The sequence below is a fragment of the Maniola hyperantus genome, chromosome 17 (genome assembly GCF_902806685.2).
Source record: "Maniola hyperantus chromosome 17, iAphHyp1.2, whole genome shotgun sequence".
NCBI classification, from domain to species: Eukaryota; Metazoa; Arthropoda; class Insecta; order Lepidoptera; family Nymphalidae; genus Maniola; species Maniola hyperantus.
In genome coordinates this window covers 1,433,988-1,451,624 of record NC_048552.1, presented here as the reverse complement: position 1 = coordinate 1,451,624, position 17,637 = coordinate 1,433,988, and the positions used below count along the sequence as shown (strand labels likewise).

At 40.0% G+C, this 17,637-nt stretch overlaps 2 protein-coding genes across 2 annotated transcripts in view; one reads left to right on the top strand and one right to left on the bottom strand.

Moving 5' to 3' along the window:
* Positions 1–17,637, bottom strand: part of LOC117990200 (arrestin domain-containing protein 17-like) — a 436,990-nt gene that overhangs the window by 73,992 nt on the left and 345,361 nt on the right. The gene's annotated exons all lie outside the window — the stretch shown is intronic.
* Positions 1,949–17,637, top strand: part of LOC117990093 (uncharacterized) — an 80,545-nt gene continuing 64,856 nt past the window's right edge. The window contains exon 1 of the mRNA XM_034977537.2: positions 1,949–2,143. The gene's annotated coding sequence lies outside the window, so the exon portion shown is untranslated. The remainder of the gene's footprint in view (positions 2,144–17,637) is intronic.

Genomic DNA, 17,637 nt, shown 5'->3' with positions numbered 1-17,637 from the left:
CGAATATTGAATAAAAACAATGGAATTGACATCGCGTGTTTGTTTATTTTTTAATATACACAGGTCATGTTCTCGTCACGAAAGTACAGTTTACGACAATAGGGAACTTCTAACAAAACATCCAAGCTTCGACGTCACTAGCAGGCGACATAATAATGTTAGTACATAGTTAGGTACATAATATTTTGAAGCAGGTAGCCATAAAGTAGCCCTATTTTTCTTTGATTTTACGTCGCCATCAGTACCCTTATTATTAATGCGAAAGTGTGTTTCTTGGTTTATTGGTTTGTCCTTCAATCACGTCGCAACGGTGCAACGGATTGACGTGATTTTTTGCATGGGTATAAAGACCTGGAGAGTGACATAGGCTACTTTTTATCCCGGAAAATCAAAGAGTTCTCACGGGATTTTTGAAAACCTAATCTACCTAAAGCTTTACGAAGAGTTCTTTAACTTTTTTTATTTCTTTCACTTAATTTAAAAAAAAGTTAAAGAACTCTTGGTAGAAACTAGTTGCTAAAAAGTTAAAAAAAGGTTGTATTTGTATCTTCATGGAGGTTTGAATACAGATTTGTGCAACCCATTGCTTGTATAAGTCTGGTTAGTGGTTAAGGTTAAGCGTAAATTTAACCGCCTGATGTACAATTATTAACCCTAAATGACAGATTTATGCGCCGTTAACTAACTTGTAAAGTTATACTGGAGCCTCAGGTTAAGAGTTATGAAGATGGAATGAAACATGCTTCAGTGCACACATAATCTTTATAGCTCGGTATAATTTAGCTCGGTACGTTATTGTATGACTTTTTTGTATAGTTTGTTGTAAGGAATACCTAATCAGTTTTTGCGGCTGCGAAAATCTTGCAGCGCTTATATTATACGGCTTCTTTCTTAGAACTCAAAGGATGCTGCAGTATTTTTTAGGTTTCCTAATCTTCCATTGACATAACATTTATCTGGCATAGCAGGAGCTGTATAGAAAACACAAACCCCCAAAAAGGTTTTAGAATAGAATATATTTTTATTCAAATAAACTTAGTGCTTTTGAATCGTCAAAATAATTTACCACTGGTTGGGAATGCGGTTCCTACTGAGAAGAATCAGCAAGAAACTCGGCGGTTTCTCTTTTCAAATAATCAATTTACAATAATGATATGCCAACTTCTGTAAATTATCTAATATTGCAGCCCTGCGCATCGCTGGAGCTAGTCTTAAAATTTGACGACCTCCCTGGCGCAGTGGTGAGCGCCGTGGTCTTATTACAGGGAGGAGGTACCGGGCTCAATTCCTGGCAGGAGAATTTGGAATTTTATAATTTCTTAATCTCTGGACAGAACTAAACTTTATACAGTCGAAGACTATGTAAATGATAAAAAATCTTGGATTTGACTCGCTCCAGCAATGCACGGGGCTGCAATTGCTTGTACAGTATGGTATAACAATATTGTAAATTGATCCCTTGAAAAGAGCAACCTCCGAGTTTCTTGCTGGTTCTTCTCCGTAGGAACGGAATTCCGAACCAGTGGTAAATTAAACTATTAGTTGATGATTCAAAAGCACTTGTAAAAGTTTACTTGAATAAAAATATATTCTACTAGCTGATGCCCGCGACTTTTGTGGAATTAGGTTTTTAAAAATCCCAGGGGATGTCTTTGATTTTCCGGGATAAAAAGTAGCCTACGTCACTCTCCAGATCCTTAACTATACCCATGCAAAACATCACGTCAATCGGTTGCTCGATTGCAACGTGATTGAAGGACAAACCAACAAACAAACACACTTTCGCATTTATAATTAAAAGTACTGATTCTATTATATTCTGGTCTGGTTTGGTGGGTAATATTTGTGTGCTCCGATAATCCCGCTGTCCAGCCTATGAAGTTTTCTGAACCAGCAGCGGTCGTAATGCAATTATCTCAATGAAAATCACGAGCACAATAAACTGGACACGACCAGTCGCCAGTCAGCTAGCGGCCGTTGTATGAGACATACGTTCACAACCGCTCCAGAATATACCGCGAAATACTTACGAATAATTGTGGTGCATGAACTTTTTATACTTTAGTGCTTCGGTGTTGTGTTTGGAACGTGTTAATAAATAAAATATTTATTGTATCGGCGATACAGAACCGGATGTGAGAAGGTAAATATCGTTTTTAATTTGATTTAAGCACGTTTACGTTTAATGTTCTTTCTTTGGTCGGTCATGTCTTATTATTTTACGAGCGCACTACGGTTATTTGGTAAATATCTGTTAGTGCCTAGTACAGACTAGTTAGTCAAAGTCAAAGTCAAATGATTTATTCAAAATAGGTAATAAATTACTCTTTTTGATAGTCGGATGTTGGATTTGTAAGATATAAGTGGTGATAATTATTACGCAAACTTAAAACTAAAGCTACGAGGGTTCCAAACGCGCCCAGGTCTCAGAAGAGCCCACAACAAACTCAGCCGCTTAGCTTTTAATATTATATAGTCGTGCTTAGGTTTACGAGTTTTAAGTACCTACGTCTATATCATTTTGGAGTTATGTGCGTTTTAAGTAATTAAATATCACTTGCTTTAACGGTGAAGGAAAATATCGTGGGGAAACTTGCATACCTGAGAGTTCTCCATTATGTTCTTAAGCGTGTGTGAAGTCTACCAATCCGCACATGGCCAGCGCCTCACTCTGAGAGGAGACCCGTGCTCTGTAGTGAGCCGGCGATGGGTTGACCATGATGATGATCATCTTAGAAATTAACAATTTTGACCGTCAGTAAGTGTAACATTTTTCCTATTCTGAATAAATAATTTGACTTTAAATTAGGTGACTGTCTTGAACTGTGACACCAAGAACCTAGGTACCTACTTACCTATCACGTTAAATGTACGAAATAAAAGTCCCGCAAATTGCTAATGCGTGTGACCGCCATTTTTGTGACGTCGCGTCGGTATTAGACTGAAGTTTCGAGCTGATATATTTTTACTTAAATTTCAATGTTAATGAGACATGGTTCCAGCGAAATAGCAATTTGCGGGACTTATAACATAATACGACATTTTTAATGACATCTTCAAAAATTTGAGATAAGATAAGTTGCTAGTTCACAGTCAATATGTCAATGTTTAGGAATTCTTTTACTTCTCTTACTTGGTGGATAACAACATGATGACGTAGGTTACGATTTGATCAACAAACATAAAAAGCTCTCAAAAATATTCCTACTGGACTATGGACCAATGACCATACAAATAAGTAGCTGCTTAAACTGGTAAGTAGGTATATACAAACAAAATCTCGCAGAATGTTTTGGTCATTAGTTTATTAACATTGAAAAAAAACTGGTCCAATCGATAAAACTAGTTCTCTTGAACATGATTCCTATCATCTATCTATACTAATCCATACTAATATTATAAATGCGAAAGTGTGTCTGTCTGCTAGCTTTTCAAGGCCTAACAGTTTTTGATGAAATTTGGTCCGGAGTTAGCTTACATGCAGGGGAAGGACATAGGCTACTTTTATCCCGGAAATCAAAGAGTTCCCTCGAGATTTTTAAAAAACCTAAATCCACGCGAACGAAGTCGCGGGTATCATCTTGTCTTAAATATCCGAACCGCTATTTTTTTGTTGGATTAAGGAAAACCCAATATTGGATTTCAATAGGTAGGTAGGTAGGTAAAGTTTCAAACTAATCGATCGCAGCTTTTTAGGAGTGTCGCTAGGGTGCCTTTTAGGTCCAGTTTTCTTCTTTAATACCTTTACCAACTAACTCGGTCCTAATACCAATTAAACTATGACACGTCAAATGTTTGTGACTATGTATTTAAAATAAGTATTTGTACTTTCCTGAAAAGCCGTGATAGCCTAGTGGTTAAGACGTCCGCCTCTTATTCGGAGGTCGGGGGTTCGATCCTCTAATTTTTCGGAGTTATATTTGCGTTTTAAGTACCTAATTAAATATCGATTGATTTAACGGTGAAGGAATACAACGTGAGGAAACCTGCACACCTGTGAGTTCTCCATAATCGTGAGGTCTGCTAATCCGCACTTAGCCAGCGCTAGAGTATGGCCAAACCCCTTCTCATTCTGAGAGAAGACCCGTGCTCTGTAGTGAGCCGGATATGGGTTGATTATGATGATGATGATGATGATGATGATGTGTAGTTTCCTACTTCTTTGATTTCATACAAGTTTCCATACTGTATTGATGTTTGATAAAAATATGCCGATTTAGTTAGTTGGCAACGTCCATGATCCATATTGATCGAAAAATCTAGTTTTAATTTGAAGACTAAATCTAGTTTTTGACGACCTCCCTGGCGCAGTGGTGAGCGCTGTGGTCTTAATAGTGGGAGGTCCCGGGTTCGATTCCTGACAGGGGTTTGGAATTTTATAATTTCTAAATTTCTGGTCTGGTCTGGTGGGAGGCTTCGGCCGTGGCTAGTTACCACCCTACCGGCAAAGCCGTGCCACCAAGCGATTTAGCGTTCCGGTACGATGCCGTGTAGAAACCAAAGGGGTATGGGTTTAATAAAAACTGCCATAGTCTTCCAGGTTAGCCCGCTATCATCTTAGACTGCATCATCACTTACCACCAGGTGAGATTGCAGTCAAGGGCTAACTTGTATCTGAATAAACAAATAAAATAAAAAATTTGAAGAAGACCCAAGCAAGAGGTCAAACATTGAGAAACAAAGTTCACTGCAATTGAAATTCCAATTGTGATGGTACCACTTACCAGAGGTGGTCGGCTCGACGCGGCATCGATTGCGACAACTATTGCGCTGTCAATCATTTAAATCTGATTTCCCGGCGACTGGTTTTGTTATTATTATACCTAGTTATATTGATAGTCCGGAGAGAAGACCCGTGCTCAGTTGATGGGTTGATGATGTGTTACAATCGGTATTTTACAGGATATATTTCAGTGAGTGTGCCGAAGAACTTTTTGACCTGGTTCCTTCACCTTTCTACTATCGTACCGCAAGGCATCGCCAAGGTCTGCACCCGTACGTAGTCGAAATTCCACGGATACGTACGAAGCGATTTGCCTCCTCGTTTCTAATTCGAACCGCTAAGATTTGGAACATCCTTCCAGCATCAGTTTTCCTTCATAATATGGGTACCTTCAAGACAAGAGTGAAAAGGGATCTTCTAGGCAGGCGCGCTCTATCTTAGGCTGCATCATCACTTGCCATCAGGTCTGATTGCAGCCAAGCGCTAGTCTATAAAAATTTAAAAAAAAACATTAGATATCGCCAATCCATTCGTCAGCCCAACGACGAGCACAGTGGCCCTACCGCGGTTGTTTGACAGCTACAATGTCACGATCGCAATCATCTCTGATTGGTTAATGCTCGCTCACTATTGGCCACAATGCATTGTTGCAAGAAGAATCGCACAAATTCAGCCAATCAGAACAATTGAGATTGTAATAATGATTGATGCAGGTTTTAGACAATCGCCCTACTGGTCTCTCAGATTGAGAAAGGTTTAGGATTTAGGCTATTCTGATACTGCCATAGCATACCTATCATACCACGATTGTCAAGTGCGGATAGGCAGACTTTACACACCTTATCCGGCTTCCGTACCTTCAAAAGAAGAGTTACTAAGCATACTATGATACTACTAAGCACAGACCACCACCTATAGACGCCTTATAGCAGCACATAACTCCGAAAAGTTAGAGGTGCGTGCCCGAAGCCTCGACCTCCGATTAGGAGGCGAACGTCCTAACTTCTAGGCTATCACAGCTTAGGCCCGTATCCAATCCAATCCATCAGCCTGTTTGCGTCCACTGCTGGACATAGGCCTTTCCAAGAGCGCGCCACCAAACACGGCCCTCCGCCTTCCTCATCCATTCGCCTGTATGTACCTATAGGCCTGTATGCTTATTCTTAAAATAGTAGTAGATAGTAAGTAAATGTATCCAGCTAACACGAGTTATGAAAGTGAAATTAAACGGCCCATAAATTAATCCGCTCAGCACGCTGACCTCGAAATAAATCTGTCAATCGCAGCCATTTAACTAATAAAAGTGCAGTAATTGCGCATAATATAACCATATCGTGTTATTGTCTTTCCATTTTATAGACACATTTACCTAACTACCTACTGTCTGAGTAATTGATATCGGACATTGTATCTACTTTCTTCACTTGCAAAATATTTTCATTATCATCATCGTCAACTTCGCCGGCCGATTTAACTGAGCACGAATCTCTCAGAATGAGAAGAGTATGGTATGTGCAGTACGCTAACCATGTGCAGATTGGTTGACTTCACACACCTTTGAGACATTTGGAGTACTCTCAGACTTCAATAGGTATTTAGGTATTTTTGCAATGAATATGCTAATGCTAGTGCATGAATGAATATGTGAATATGCTAGTGCTCAGAAAATGTATAATTTTTTTAAAATTCCAAGTAAGTAATAAATAGGTAGTATGTATGCAATTATGTGCATAATCATCATGATGATCAACCCATCGCCGAGTCACTACAGAGGACGGGTCTCCTCTCAGAGTGAGAAGGGTTTGACCATAGTTTACCACGCGCTGGTCATGTGCAGATTGGTTGACTTCATACACCTTTGAGAACATTATGGAGAACTCTCAGGCATGCAGGTTTCCTCACGATGTGTTCCTTCACCGTTAAAAGAAGTAATTGTATGGATTCTTCCAATACAGTCGGTTTATTTATTTATTTATTACCTTTTTCATATTATTATAATGGAATGTAAGTATAATTAATCCGAGTTTATGGTAAGCTTCGTGCATTTAGTTGTATTAAAGTTAATTGATTGACGCCGCTTGGGCACTGTTCCGCGGCGCGAACCCGGCACCGTTACTTTGTAAAGACGTGTCTTCATTTCCCGATGAGCACCGAAGGCAGCTAAACGATAGCTTTGTTAACTAGATAGATAGATAGAAAACTTTATTGCACACAAAACAAGAGCAAAGACACTAGGAACATATGATTATAAACTGATACAATTGCATTCAAGGGCGGCTAACTAGGTAGGTACCTATACTACGAGTATGTCTACCTAGAACAGTAATCCATACTAAAATTATAAATGTGAAAGTGTGTCTGTCTGTCTGTCTGTCCGTCTGTCTGTCTGCTAGCGTTTCACGGCCCATCCATTTAACCGATTTTGATGAAATTTGGTATAGAGATAGCTTGCATCCCGGGGAAGGACATGGGCTACTTTTGATCCCGGAAAATTAAAGAGTTCCCACGGGATTTTTAAAAACCTAAATCCACGCGGACGAAGTCGCGGACATCATCTAGTATACAATATATGTCACCGGCTGTACTCACGGATTTAGTCGACGTTAGCCGGACAGTTAGCAGTCTCAACCGTGACGCGTGCGCAAACTGACTCCCTTGAAAAAAAGCCCCGGATGGGTTCGAAACTAGTAAATAATAAACGTATTGGCTGAGTTTATGGTATTCTTGCTGTATAAAGGCATTGTAGCCAATGGTGCGAGAGAGTCGGCCAATCAGATGATCACGATCATCACACTGTAGGTGTTATGCAATCCCTGCGCATGCCCTACTTCTGTCCTGGGTTCTGTCTTAGGCAGCTCCCGCCGGATCACTCCAGAATCCAAATATGCCACCCAGTTCGTCGAAGACATCAGGGAGTGTTATTGGGGAACCAATGCAGGCTTCTGCACTGGCCGTATACGGGTGTAAACACGTCTTTACATCACATAGCGGGCGATATGACGCTGCAGTGCAGCATGGATGCACATCGCTGAAACTGCATTCAGTTGCACCTGCGTTGTCTGTTACAAGTTAGAACTGAGACGCGAGCAAGGAATGATAAGTAAAGATGATCGCAGATTGCAGCCGCGTCGAACGTAACGCATTCTCAGTTGATAATACAATGTACCTAAGATCAAAATGTAAACAACAATAATTACCGAAGCGGCGCCGCGCCCCGGCGATAGCCTAGCGATAACTTTAGAACGTGTAATTCAAGGCCGTAGCCAGGAATGGATTGATTGATTTAGGATGAGGGGGAGTGGGGGTTATTAGGGCCGAATTTTTACCGAACTTTTTCATGAGAAAAGAAAATTTTGGCCGACTTGACGAGGTTTGTGGTCAATAAATTTTTATTATCAACTTGACAAGATAGAATTTAATACCGAAAAGAATTGCAAGCATAGCCAGTACAAAAATTCTCGTAGTTTAAAAAAACTGGAATTTCTTGTTACGGCCATGACATGATTATGAAGTTATTGGCACTTTGCTGAAGAATGACGCAGTGCGATTCCTTGCTAGCTTGTAGTGTGTGATAAGTATTAGAAGGTTTGTCTGGTGGGAGGCTTCGGCCGTGGCTAGTTACCACCCTACCGGCAAAGCCGTGCTGCCAAGCGATTTAGCGTTCCGGTACGATGCCGTGTAGAAACCAGAGGGGTATGGGTTTAATAAAAACTGCGATACCCCTTCCAGGTTAGCCCGCTATCATCTTAGACTGCATCATCACTTACCACCAGGTGAGATTGCAGTCAAGGGCAGTGGCGTGCACAGGAGTTCAAGCCAGGGTATGCATTTAGGTATAAACTTATTTTACGGCACGTTATAATGAAAAATAACCATTGATTTATTACAATAAGGGTAAGCAGTGCGTTTATGCTTCTATGAGCTGCACGCCACTGGTCAAGGGCTAACTTGTATCTGAATAAAAAAAAAAAAAAGGTTGCCCTGGACGTCAATAGTTACAATGCAATTTCTCAGCGTGTGTTGCTTTCGAAGGTGTGAGTGTTGAGGATGGACTATCGGAGGAGTCATTGACTGAAATAGGTGTACGTTGCGTTCAGTGCGTGCGGCTCGTCTGTAGTGTGCGATCATCTTTAGTTATTTAAGACAAGGCCCGTACGAGATTTATTGGCCGGAACAATGTCCGGGTTTTTGTGATAAACAAAAACGACAATCTGTGTTTATTCTCTTACAAAAATATTTTCAAAAGCTAGTTGCAGTTATAAAGATAATTGCGAATTGCGATAGTTACTTACTTCCAAGTAAGTACCGATCAAGTAGTAAGTCATCATCATCATCATCATCATCAGCCTGTGGACGTCCACTGTTGGACATAGGCCTTCCCTAAAGAGCGCCACCACACCCGGTCCTCAGCCTTCCTCATCCAGCCACTTCCCGCCAGCCTCTTTATATCGTCGGTCCATCGTGCTGGAGGGCGTCCCACACTACGCTTGCTTAAACGCGGTCTCCACTCGAGGACTTTCCGGCTCCAACGGCCATCGCCTCTACGACAGGCATGACCTGCCCACTGCCACTAGTAAGTGCCAAGTAGTAAGTGGTAGTGATTAAATACTGGAAGATTCCTCCTATATAATTCATAAATGATTACCTAAGGACTAGGTACCATTTGGGATCAGAGTCAAGGGTTACTTTATTTTATTTTATAACCCTATCGGATACAACAAATGCCTAATCAATTAAGTATTATTATTTACATATTTTGTAATACAATTACCTAGGTGCCTTTTTTTCAAGATTAATGTGAAAGCGTCCGCCATAATTTTCCATTCTTCTCTTTTTGTTGCGCGTCTTATTTTTTAAAATATTTTTTATTCAGATATTATATGATATGATAGCCCTTGACTGCAATCTCACCTAGTGGTAAGTGATGATGCAGTCTAAGATAGAAGCGGGCTAACCTGGAAGGGGTATGTCTTATCCAAGTTTTCCCAGCTATGACCTTAATTTCATTTGGCCATCTTTTCATCAGTCGCCCCTTCCTCCTCTTTCTTTCCCTGGGGTACCACACACTGGTTGTCTTACTCCGCTTACTCCAGTGCAGTGCATTTATTTATTTTTATTATTCATGTACCAAAAATTGTAGTTACAAAGTAATAATAAATTAAGTTACATTGGAAATGCATTGTCATCAAATAAAAAATATATGTAAGTAAGTAAAAAAATGACAGTCAATGGAGACTGAAACGGACTGAAGCAAAGTTCACGACTGAAATGAAAACTTAAAAGTTGATTTTTAAACTTTGAAGTTTTTACCCATCCCAAATTCAATCAACGCACCTAAATAAGTTTTCACTTCAAAAAATAGGTTCTGAGGATGTCAAGCACATGTAGATTTTTGCTTGAGACAAGCAGTTTGACCGTTTAAAGTTTGCTTGATGCAGTCAAGCATTTACCTACGTGCTTGACGCGTGATTAGATTTTATATTTTTGCTTGAGTGACGTTCGGACAGTGCTCGAGATATGAGAAAAGTGCCGTTTGATCAAGTCGCTTGACGGGCGTATCAACCTCGCTTCAAGCAGCTTGATCAAGCAAAACAAATCTACGTGCTAGACGTCATAGAGCTATGCTTGGAGTTTCTCTACGTGATCAAATCAGGAATGAGGAGATCTGTAGGAGAACTAGAGTAATTGACATAGCTCAACGGGTTGCGAAGCTGAAGTGGCAATGGGCAGGGCACATAGTTCGTACAACCGATAGACGCTGGGGTCCCAAGGTGCTGGAATGGCGACCTCGCACCGGAAGACGCAGCGTTGGAAGACCCCCCACTAGGTGGACGGACGACATCAGACGAGTCGCTGGGAGCCGCTGGATCCAGGCGGCGCAAGACCGTGGCGTGTGGAAGTCCCTACAAGAGACCTATGTCCAGCAGTGGCCGTCTATTGGTTGATGATGATGATGATGTGGTAGACGTCAAGCCGCTTGACCGAAGCACCGTTGCACCGAGAATGTCAATCTAGCACGCTCTTGCCGGTCTTGCTTGCTCTTAGCTACCAACAAAAGGAATAAAAGAAGAAACAAAACGACGATATTTCCGTCTCATCCAACCATTGGCTCGACAACCGTTGGTCGACGTTTCTCAATAACACCGAAGTTTTTTTGATATTTCTTGTAATTGGCGAGCGATTATTTACAAATACTTCACGAATCCATTAAGTAATAAAAAGGTGATAAAATTTTGAGTGATTTTATTGTAGGTATTAATAATTTCAATTGTTAGAAATTATAGATAACAATGAATATTAATAACTGGGCCACGAACTTGTTGTATAAGCGACAGTGCAAGTTCGAAGCGGTAAGAAAAAACTTATGGACAATGACTTATATGTATACATAAGTCATTGCTTATGGACACCTTTTATAAGTAATCCAAAACCTTCATCATGTAATCTAAATATGTAAAAGGAAAATGTAACTGACTGACTGATCCATCAACGCACAGCTCAAACGGACGGATCGGGCTGAAATTTGGCATGCGGATAGCTCATAGATTAATTATTGGTTTCGCTACGATGGGATAGCTGACGTAGGCATCCGCTAAGAAAGGATTTCTGAAAATTCAACACCTAAGGGGGTGAAATAGGGGTTTAAAATTTGTGTAGTCCACGCGGACGAAGTCGCGAGCATAAGCTAGTAGTTTATAAATGGTTATAGCGACTTACACACATTAAAATGCGCTATGGGTGTGTTGTAAGTTGTAACAGGTTATGAAACAGCTTAGACCGGTGTGTCGCGAATTAAGTAAATCTGTAAGGCTTTGGACTAAAGATTAAACACAGAGTAAGTAATAAAATGATTCGGAAATCGGAGGATGACCAAATTGACAGACGTAAGAAAAACTATTATAAAATTAAAACCGAAATGGGCTGGACATGCTCATTGTAGGTTGGATAAGATGAGATAGAAAAAAAAGATGACTGAGTGGGTTCCAAGAAACAGGAGAAGGAAAAGAGGACGACAAAGAATGAGATGGCGAGAGTTTTTTTGCCCAAAATGGACTGGATCACAGCCTTATTTATGTGAGAATAAAGAAGGCTATGACTGTATGCAGAAAGCTCGGGATAGGGAGCTTTGGAGAGATTTTGATTTTGTTATTGATTTTATAAGGCTTTGGACTTTAGGCCTCGTTCAGGGAGATGCGTTACTATGTTACTATGTTAGTTTAGAGTTTACAAAACGATTGTACCAAGGCGTGTGCAGCCCTGAGCGTAAGAGCCTATTGTGAACAAGTCTGAATTGCAATTGGTCTTCCATTATGCGCACACGCTCAATGCGATGATAGCGCTGAGGAAATCCTTCTCAGGTCGATTCAGATGCTAATAACTGTTTATATGTTTGCTGTTGCTTGTTGCACGTCAAAGATGCCCTTTGATGCTGTGTTTGGTGTGAGGCATATGGCTGGTAATTTAAAAACTGGCCAAGTGCGAGTCAGGTTCGCGCACCGAGAGTTCCGTACTACAGTCGTATTTTTTCGGCATTTTGCAGGATAAAATAAAACTATTATACATGAAAATAAATCAAAATCTGTTTTAGAATGTACATGTAAATCCCATTCATAATTATCTTACGTTGAAAGTTGAAAATACTAATTATTTGTTCATGAAGGAACACATTTTCATTTTTTTAAATGATGTAACCACAAATCCACGGTTTTCAGATTTTTCTCCTTATGTGTACTATAAAATCTGCCTACGTGCCAAATTTCATGATTCTAGGTCAACGGGACCTAGGTTTTCTTGACAAACACACATACGGACAGACAGACTGACAGACAGACAGCCAATAAAGTGATCCCATAAGGTTTCCTTTTTCTTTTTGAGGTACGGAACCCTAAAAAAAAGTTATAAATCGTGAGATTTGGCAAAGTTATGGAATAAACCAAAATACGCGACGAACAAAGAGAGAAAATAACGTGTAACGTTGCAAATAATTGTAATGTAATCATTTTTAATGTTCGTGATTTTTCACAGACTAAGTTACCTAGTTACTACCTCCAACGCTGATTAAAAAAATTGATATTAAAAACAAGTATAAATTAAAAGAATATTTTTTAGCAAAGTTAGATGGCTGAGTCTTTTGTGTCTATGTAGATTATATAATTATTTATATTAGTGCTAATCCTATCCACCTTATAAACCTATAAATTTAATAAACCTGCTCACGATTATATTATGTTACATACTTACTTGATTCTTCGCGTTCTATACCTACTGTAGATTAATTCTTTAAGTAATTCGTTAATAGGCACCTAATCGTTGCAGCTATAGGCACTGAGAACAAACCTCTGTGGTTTTTTCAGTATTTCTTGTTTGAGCTTTTGATTTGTATGTATTTTGATTGGATAATAAAAAAAAAAAAAAAAATCCTGCCAAGTGTTTCATATGAAAAGGCTTTTACGTATTTTTCATCTAGGTACACTAGGTACATGACATGCTAGGTGTGTGTGTGACCTGTGAAATGTGAAATGTAGGTCTCTACGATTTACCTATTCAACCCTGTGCTACCTTTTGCTACAAACCTACTTGCATTACATTACTAAATAGCTCCTTATTCATATTCATTAGGTATCATACGTTGTTATATAATCAACAACTTAGTACGCATTTGGCAATGTTAATAAGGCTTGCCACGAGACGCGCCACTTATGCAGCTATAGCATCACCATAAACGTGTTCTAAGGTTTTCACGCGAGTCTGGCCGTGTAATTTTTTATTTATTTATTCATATACAAGTTAGCCCTTGACTGCAATCTCACCTGATGGTAAGTGACGATGCAGTCTACGGTGGGAGCGGGCTAACCTGGAAGGAGTATGGCAGTTTTTATTAAACCCATACACCTTTGGTTTCTACACGGCATCGTACCGGAACGCTAAATCGCTTGGCGGCACGGCTTTGCCGCTAGGGTGGTAACTAGCCACGGCCGAGGCCTCCCACCAGACTAGACCAGAAATTTAGAAATTATAAAATTCCAAATCCCTGCCAGGAATCGAACCCGGGACCTCCCTCTAATAAGACCACAGCGCTTACCACTGCGCCAGGGAGGTCGTCACGTCGTTTATCAGCTACTAGCTGATGCCCGCGACTTCGTACGCGTGGATTTAGGTTATTAACAATCCCGTGGGAACTTTTTGATTTTCCGGGATAAAGAGTAACTTATGTCCCTTTCCAGGTCTTAAACTATACCCATGCAAAACATCACGTCGATCCGTTGCTCCGTTGCGACGTGATTGAAGGACAAACCAACAAACAAACACACTTTCATATTTATTATAGGGCTAGTGATAGCACTCGGGGATAATGTAAGTATCTAACAGTGAAAGAATTTTCAGAATCCAATCTTTTGTTCCAGAGATTTTAGCCCCATATAGTACGCGACAAGTTGAAGTGGCAATCGAGGTGAGGACACCCGCACAGCCCCCGCGCTAACCAGGTGCGGGCGAGTGCGGGTGACGTGCGGGTATGCGGGGTGTCCCCCCGCCTCATACCCCGTGCCATCTCAACCTGTCGCGGACTATACCTACCTTACAAACTTTACCTCATTTGTGTAGATTTAAAATAAAGATTTTGTTACTCTCAAAACAAGAGAAAAATAGGTACTTTTCTGTATTTTCAGAGCTTGTTGTTCCGTCCAATCGCAAATCTTACTCGATAATCGATACATCACTCTTGTAATCGCGTTTAAACATCGATATCGAATCGATTATCGGTGACCGAGTTAGAAACGAGATCGGTTACGGATACGAGGCTATTTCCGGAGTTCTGAGATATTGCAGCGACTTTTCCCACATTTATCTATTTATAGCTAGCGCAAGATATTTATGTTTGCATTTATTTGAGAACGGCGTGGGTCTAGCTAGTGGTAATGCTTATTACTTCCTCAAGTCTCTAGTGTGGGACGACCTTCAGCTCGATCAGCGACCAGCACTCCTGGGGATTGACAAGACATAATATACCTGTTAGGTAGGGCTTTTTAGGGCTCTGTACCTCAAAAGGAAAAAGGAACCCTTATTATAGGATCACTTTGTTGTCTGCTTGTCTGTCCATCCATCCGCCCGTCCGTCCGTCCTTCCGTCCGTTTTATATGGTATTTCCATTTCAAAGTAAGATAACTATACCAAGTGGGGTATCATATAAAAGGGCTTTGCATGTACATTCCAAAACAGATTTTTATTTTTTATTTTTATGCATAATAGTTTTTGATTTATCATGCAAAATGTCGAATAAATACGACTGTATTACGGAACCCTCGGTGCGCGAGTCAACTCGCACTTGGCCGGTTTTTATTTATTTATATAGACTAGCGTTTGGCTGCAATCAGACCTGCTGGTAAGTGATGATGCTGCCTAAGATGGAGTGCGCTTGCCTGGAAGATTTCACTCTTGAATTGAAGATTTCACTGTTGAATTGAAGGTATAAAAAAGTAGAGGGGAGAACTGATGCTGGAAGGGCGTTCCATATCCTTGTTTTGAAAATAAACGAGGAGGCAAATCGCTTTAAAGCCCGTTGCAGTTTAGATTATTTAGACTAGACCTTAGAAGCTATAATCTTTGATGAGGTAACAAGATTGTAGGTATTAACTATTAACTTGTAAAAGCGATCATCTCGTCTCCATTATCCACGCTTCCGCTGCAGCCGCAGCTGAGAGCGCGTCACAGATTCTGTGCAATTTAATGACCATAATCTGTTGTAAGTATTTACCTATTTATTATTACGTTACGTATTATATGCTTTGCAATAACCAATTGGTATCACAGGTGCGTAGTATTGTTTATTTTTTATTTATTTTACAATGAAAATGTTCAATGTTCAATGGTCACTTCTTTTACGAATTGATCTGATTACGATTTATTTATTTGAAACATAATAAGTAATATATTTAAGATAAGGCTAGCTTTAAGTTTTATTGTTACCTAGTGTTAACCGCGTGGACTACATAAATTTCAAACCCCTATTTCAACCCCTTAGGGGTTGGATTTTCAAAAATCCTTTCTAAGCGGATGTCTACGTCATAATAGCTATCTGCATTCCAAATTTCACCCCGATCCGTCCAATAGTTTGAGCTGTGCGTTGATAGATCAGTCAGTCAGTCACCTTTTCCTTTTTATATTTAGATTATTTACTATTCCGTCTTTTACCCCGTCAGGAGTTGAATTTTCAAAAATCCCTTTCTTAGCGGACGTCTATGTCACAATAGCTATCTGCATGCCAAATTTCAGCCCGATCCGTCAAGTAGTTTGAGCTGTGCGTTGATAGACAAGTCAGTCAGTCAGTCAATTAGTCACCTTATCGTTTTATATAAACGTGTACTTATATTAATTACTATATAAGCTAATTCGGGCGTGTCGTTAGTCGTCACTTTACACGGCCTTATGCAATGACGCGGTAGACGTTGACCTTCTTTTTGTTACACTTTATGTGAAACCGATTAAAAGATCAATCTGTACTTGACACATTTACTGCTCGAATAACGAAACCAACAACATCTCTACAGCACGCGGCAGAAAGTAATGTACTTATCGATGATAGCAGATTTATAGAGCATTTGTCTCTGTCGTTGAGACCGACAAAACGTCATATGGTAGGTTTGAGTGACAGAGACAACGCTCTACAAAGCCGAAATGTCATTCTAAACGCCGATGTACATTACTTTCTGTTGCGTACTGTACTTAGGTACCACTATAGCCTATAACGCACATAACTCCGAAAAGTTAGAGGTGCGTGCCCGGGATCGAACCCCCGACCTCCGATTAGAAGGCGGACGTGCTAACCACTAGGCTAGCACAGCTTACAGGATCTATTAGCACCGAATTAAAATAATGTTTAATGAACATGCCTTCAACTGTATAATTTTTTTAATTTTTTTAATAAAGCAAAGTAGGAAGGTGTTGACTAGTAAGTGCTGTCTGCTGCCCCAAAATTACAGCTTAAAAGTAGTAAGATAATTATGTACCTATTATGTATGTGTTTTAAATTAGAGATGGATTATTTCACAGGTAGAATGTGAAAAGGATGTGAAAAGCCTTTTCATACTAAGTATGTAACATTTGCTACGTCACTTAAAGTAGCCTGTGAAAAATCACGAAGCAAAATCGCACACAATTATTAGGTACACTAATGTTTAAATTTCGCACGCACGGTCCCAAGCGAATACGCTAAAAAGTGCGCGAGTGAGAACATTCGCATCGCTGGAAAAACATCTACGTTCCACGGAAAGCGAATTTTCGCACTTAGTTACAATCACAAATGCGAAAAACCACCTTTGAAATATTAGCGCTATTGATCTTAATCATAAATTTCTAGTTAAATTAATGTAGGAAACGATTGGAAAAATTGGTAAATCACTTTCCGTGAAAAATCGCCCGTGAAATCATTTTGAAAAAATAACAATTTCACCAAATGAAAATAATTTAAAAGTAGCAATAATGCCCATCTCTAATTTGAATGTAACGGTGGGAAAGGCACTGTGGTACACAAGGTCACGTTATTTGTACGCGACACTGACCTTTCGCGTATGACTACATGCTTGTCTCTTTGAGCATGCCTTTTGGTATACTAACTTACTTATTCGGCTGGACAGCGTTGGAAGCTTCGAGATGTCGTCTCGTCCAAAATTCCTTAGTGCTTGAAGACCAAAGTCTTCGAACAGTGCGTGTTGCCAATGTCATATGGATCCGAGACATGGTCGCTAACTATGGGCCTCATAAGAAAGCTCAGAGTCACTCAGCAGGCGATATGGAGAGAGCTATGCTTGGAGTTTCTCTACGTGATCAAATCAGAAATGAGGAGATCCGTAGATTTGTTAGTTTGTCCTTCAATCACGTCGCAACGGAGCAACGGATCAACGTGATTTTTTGCATGG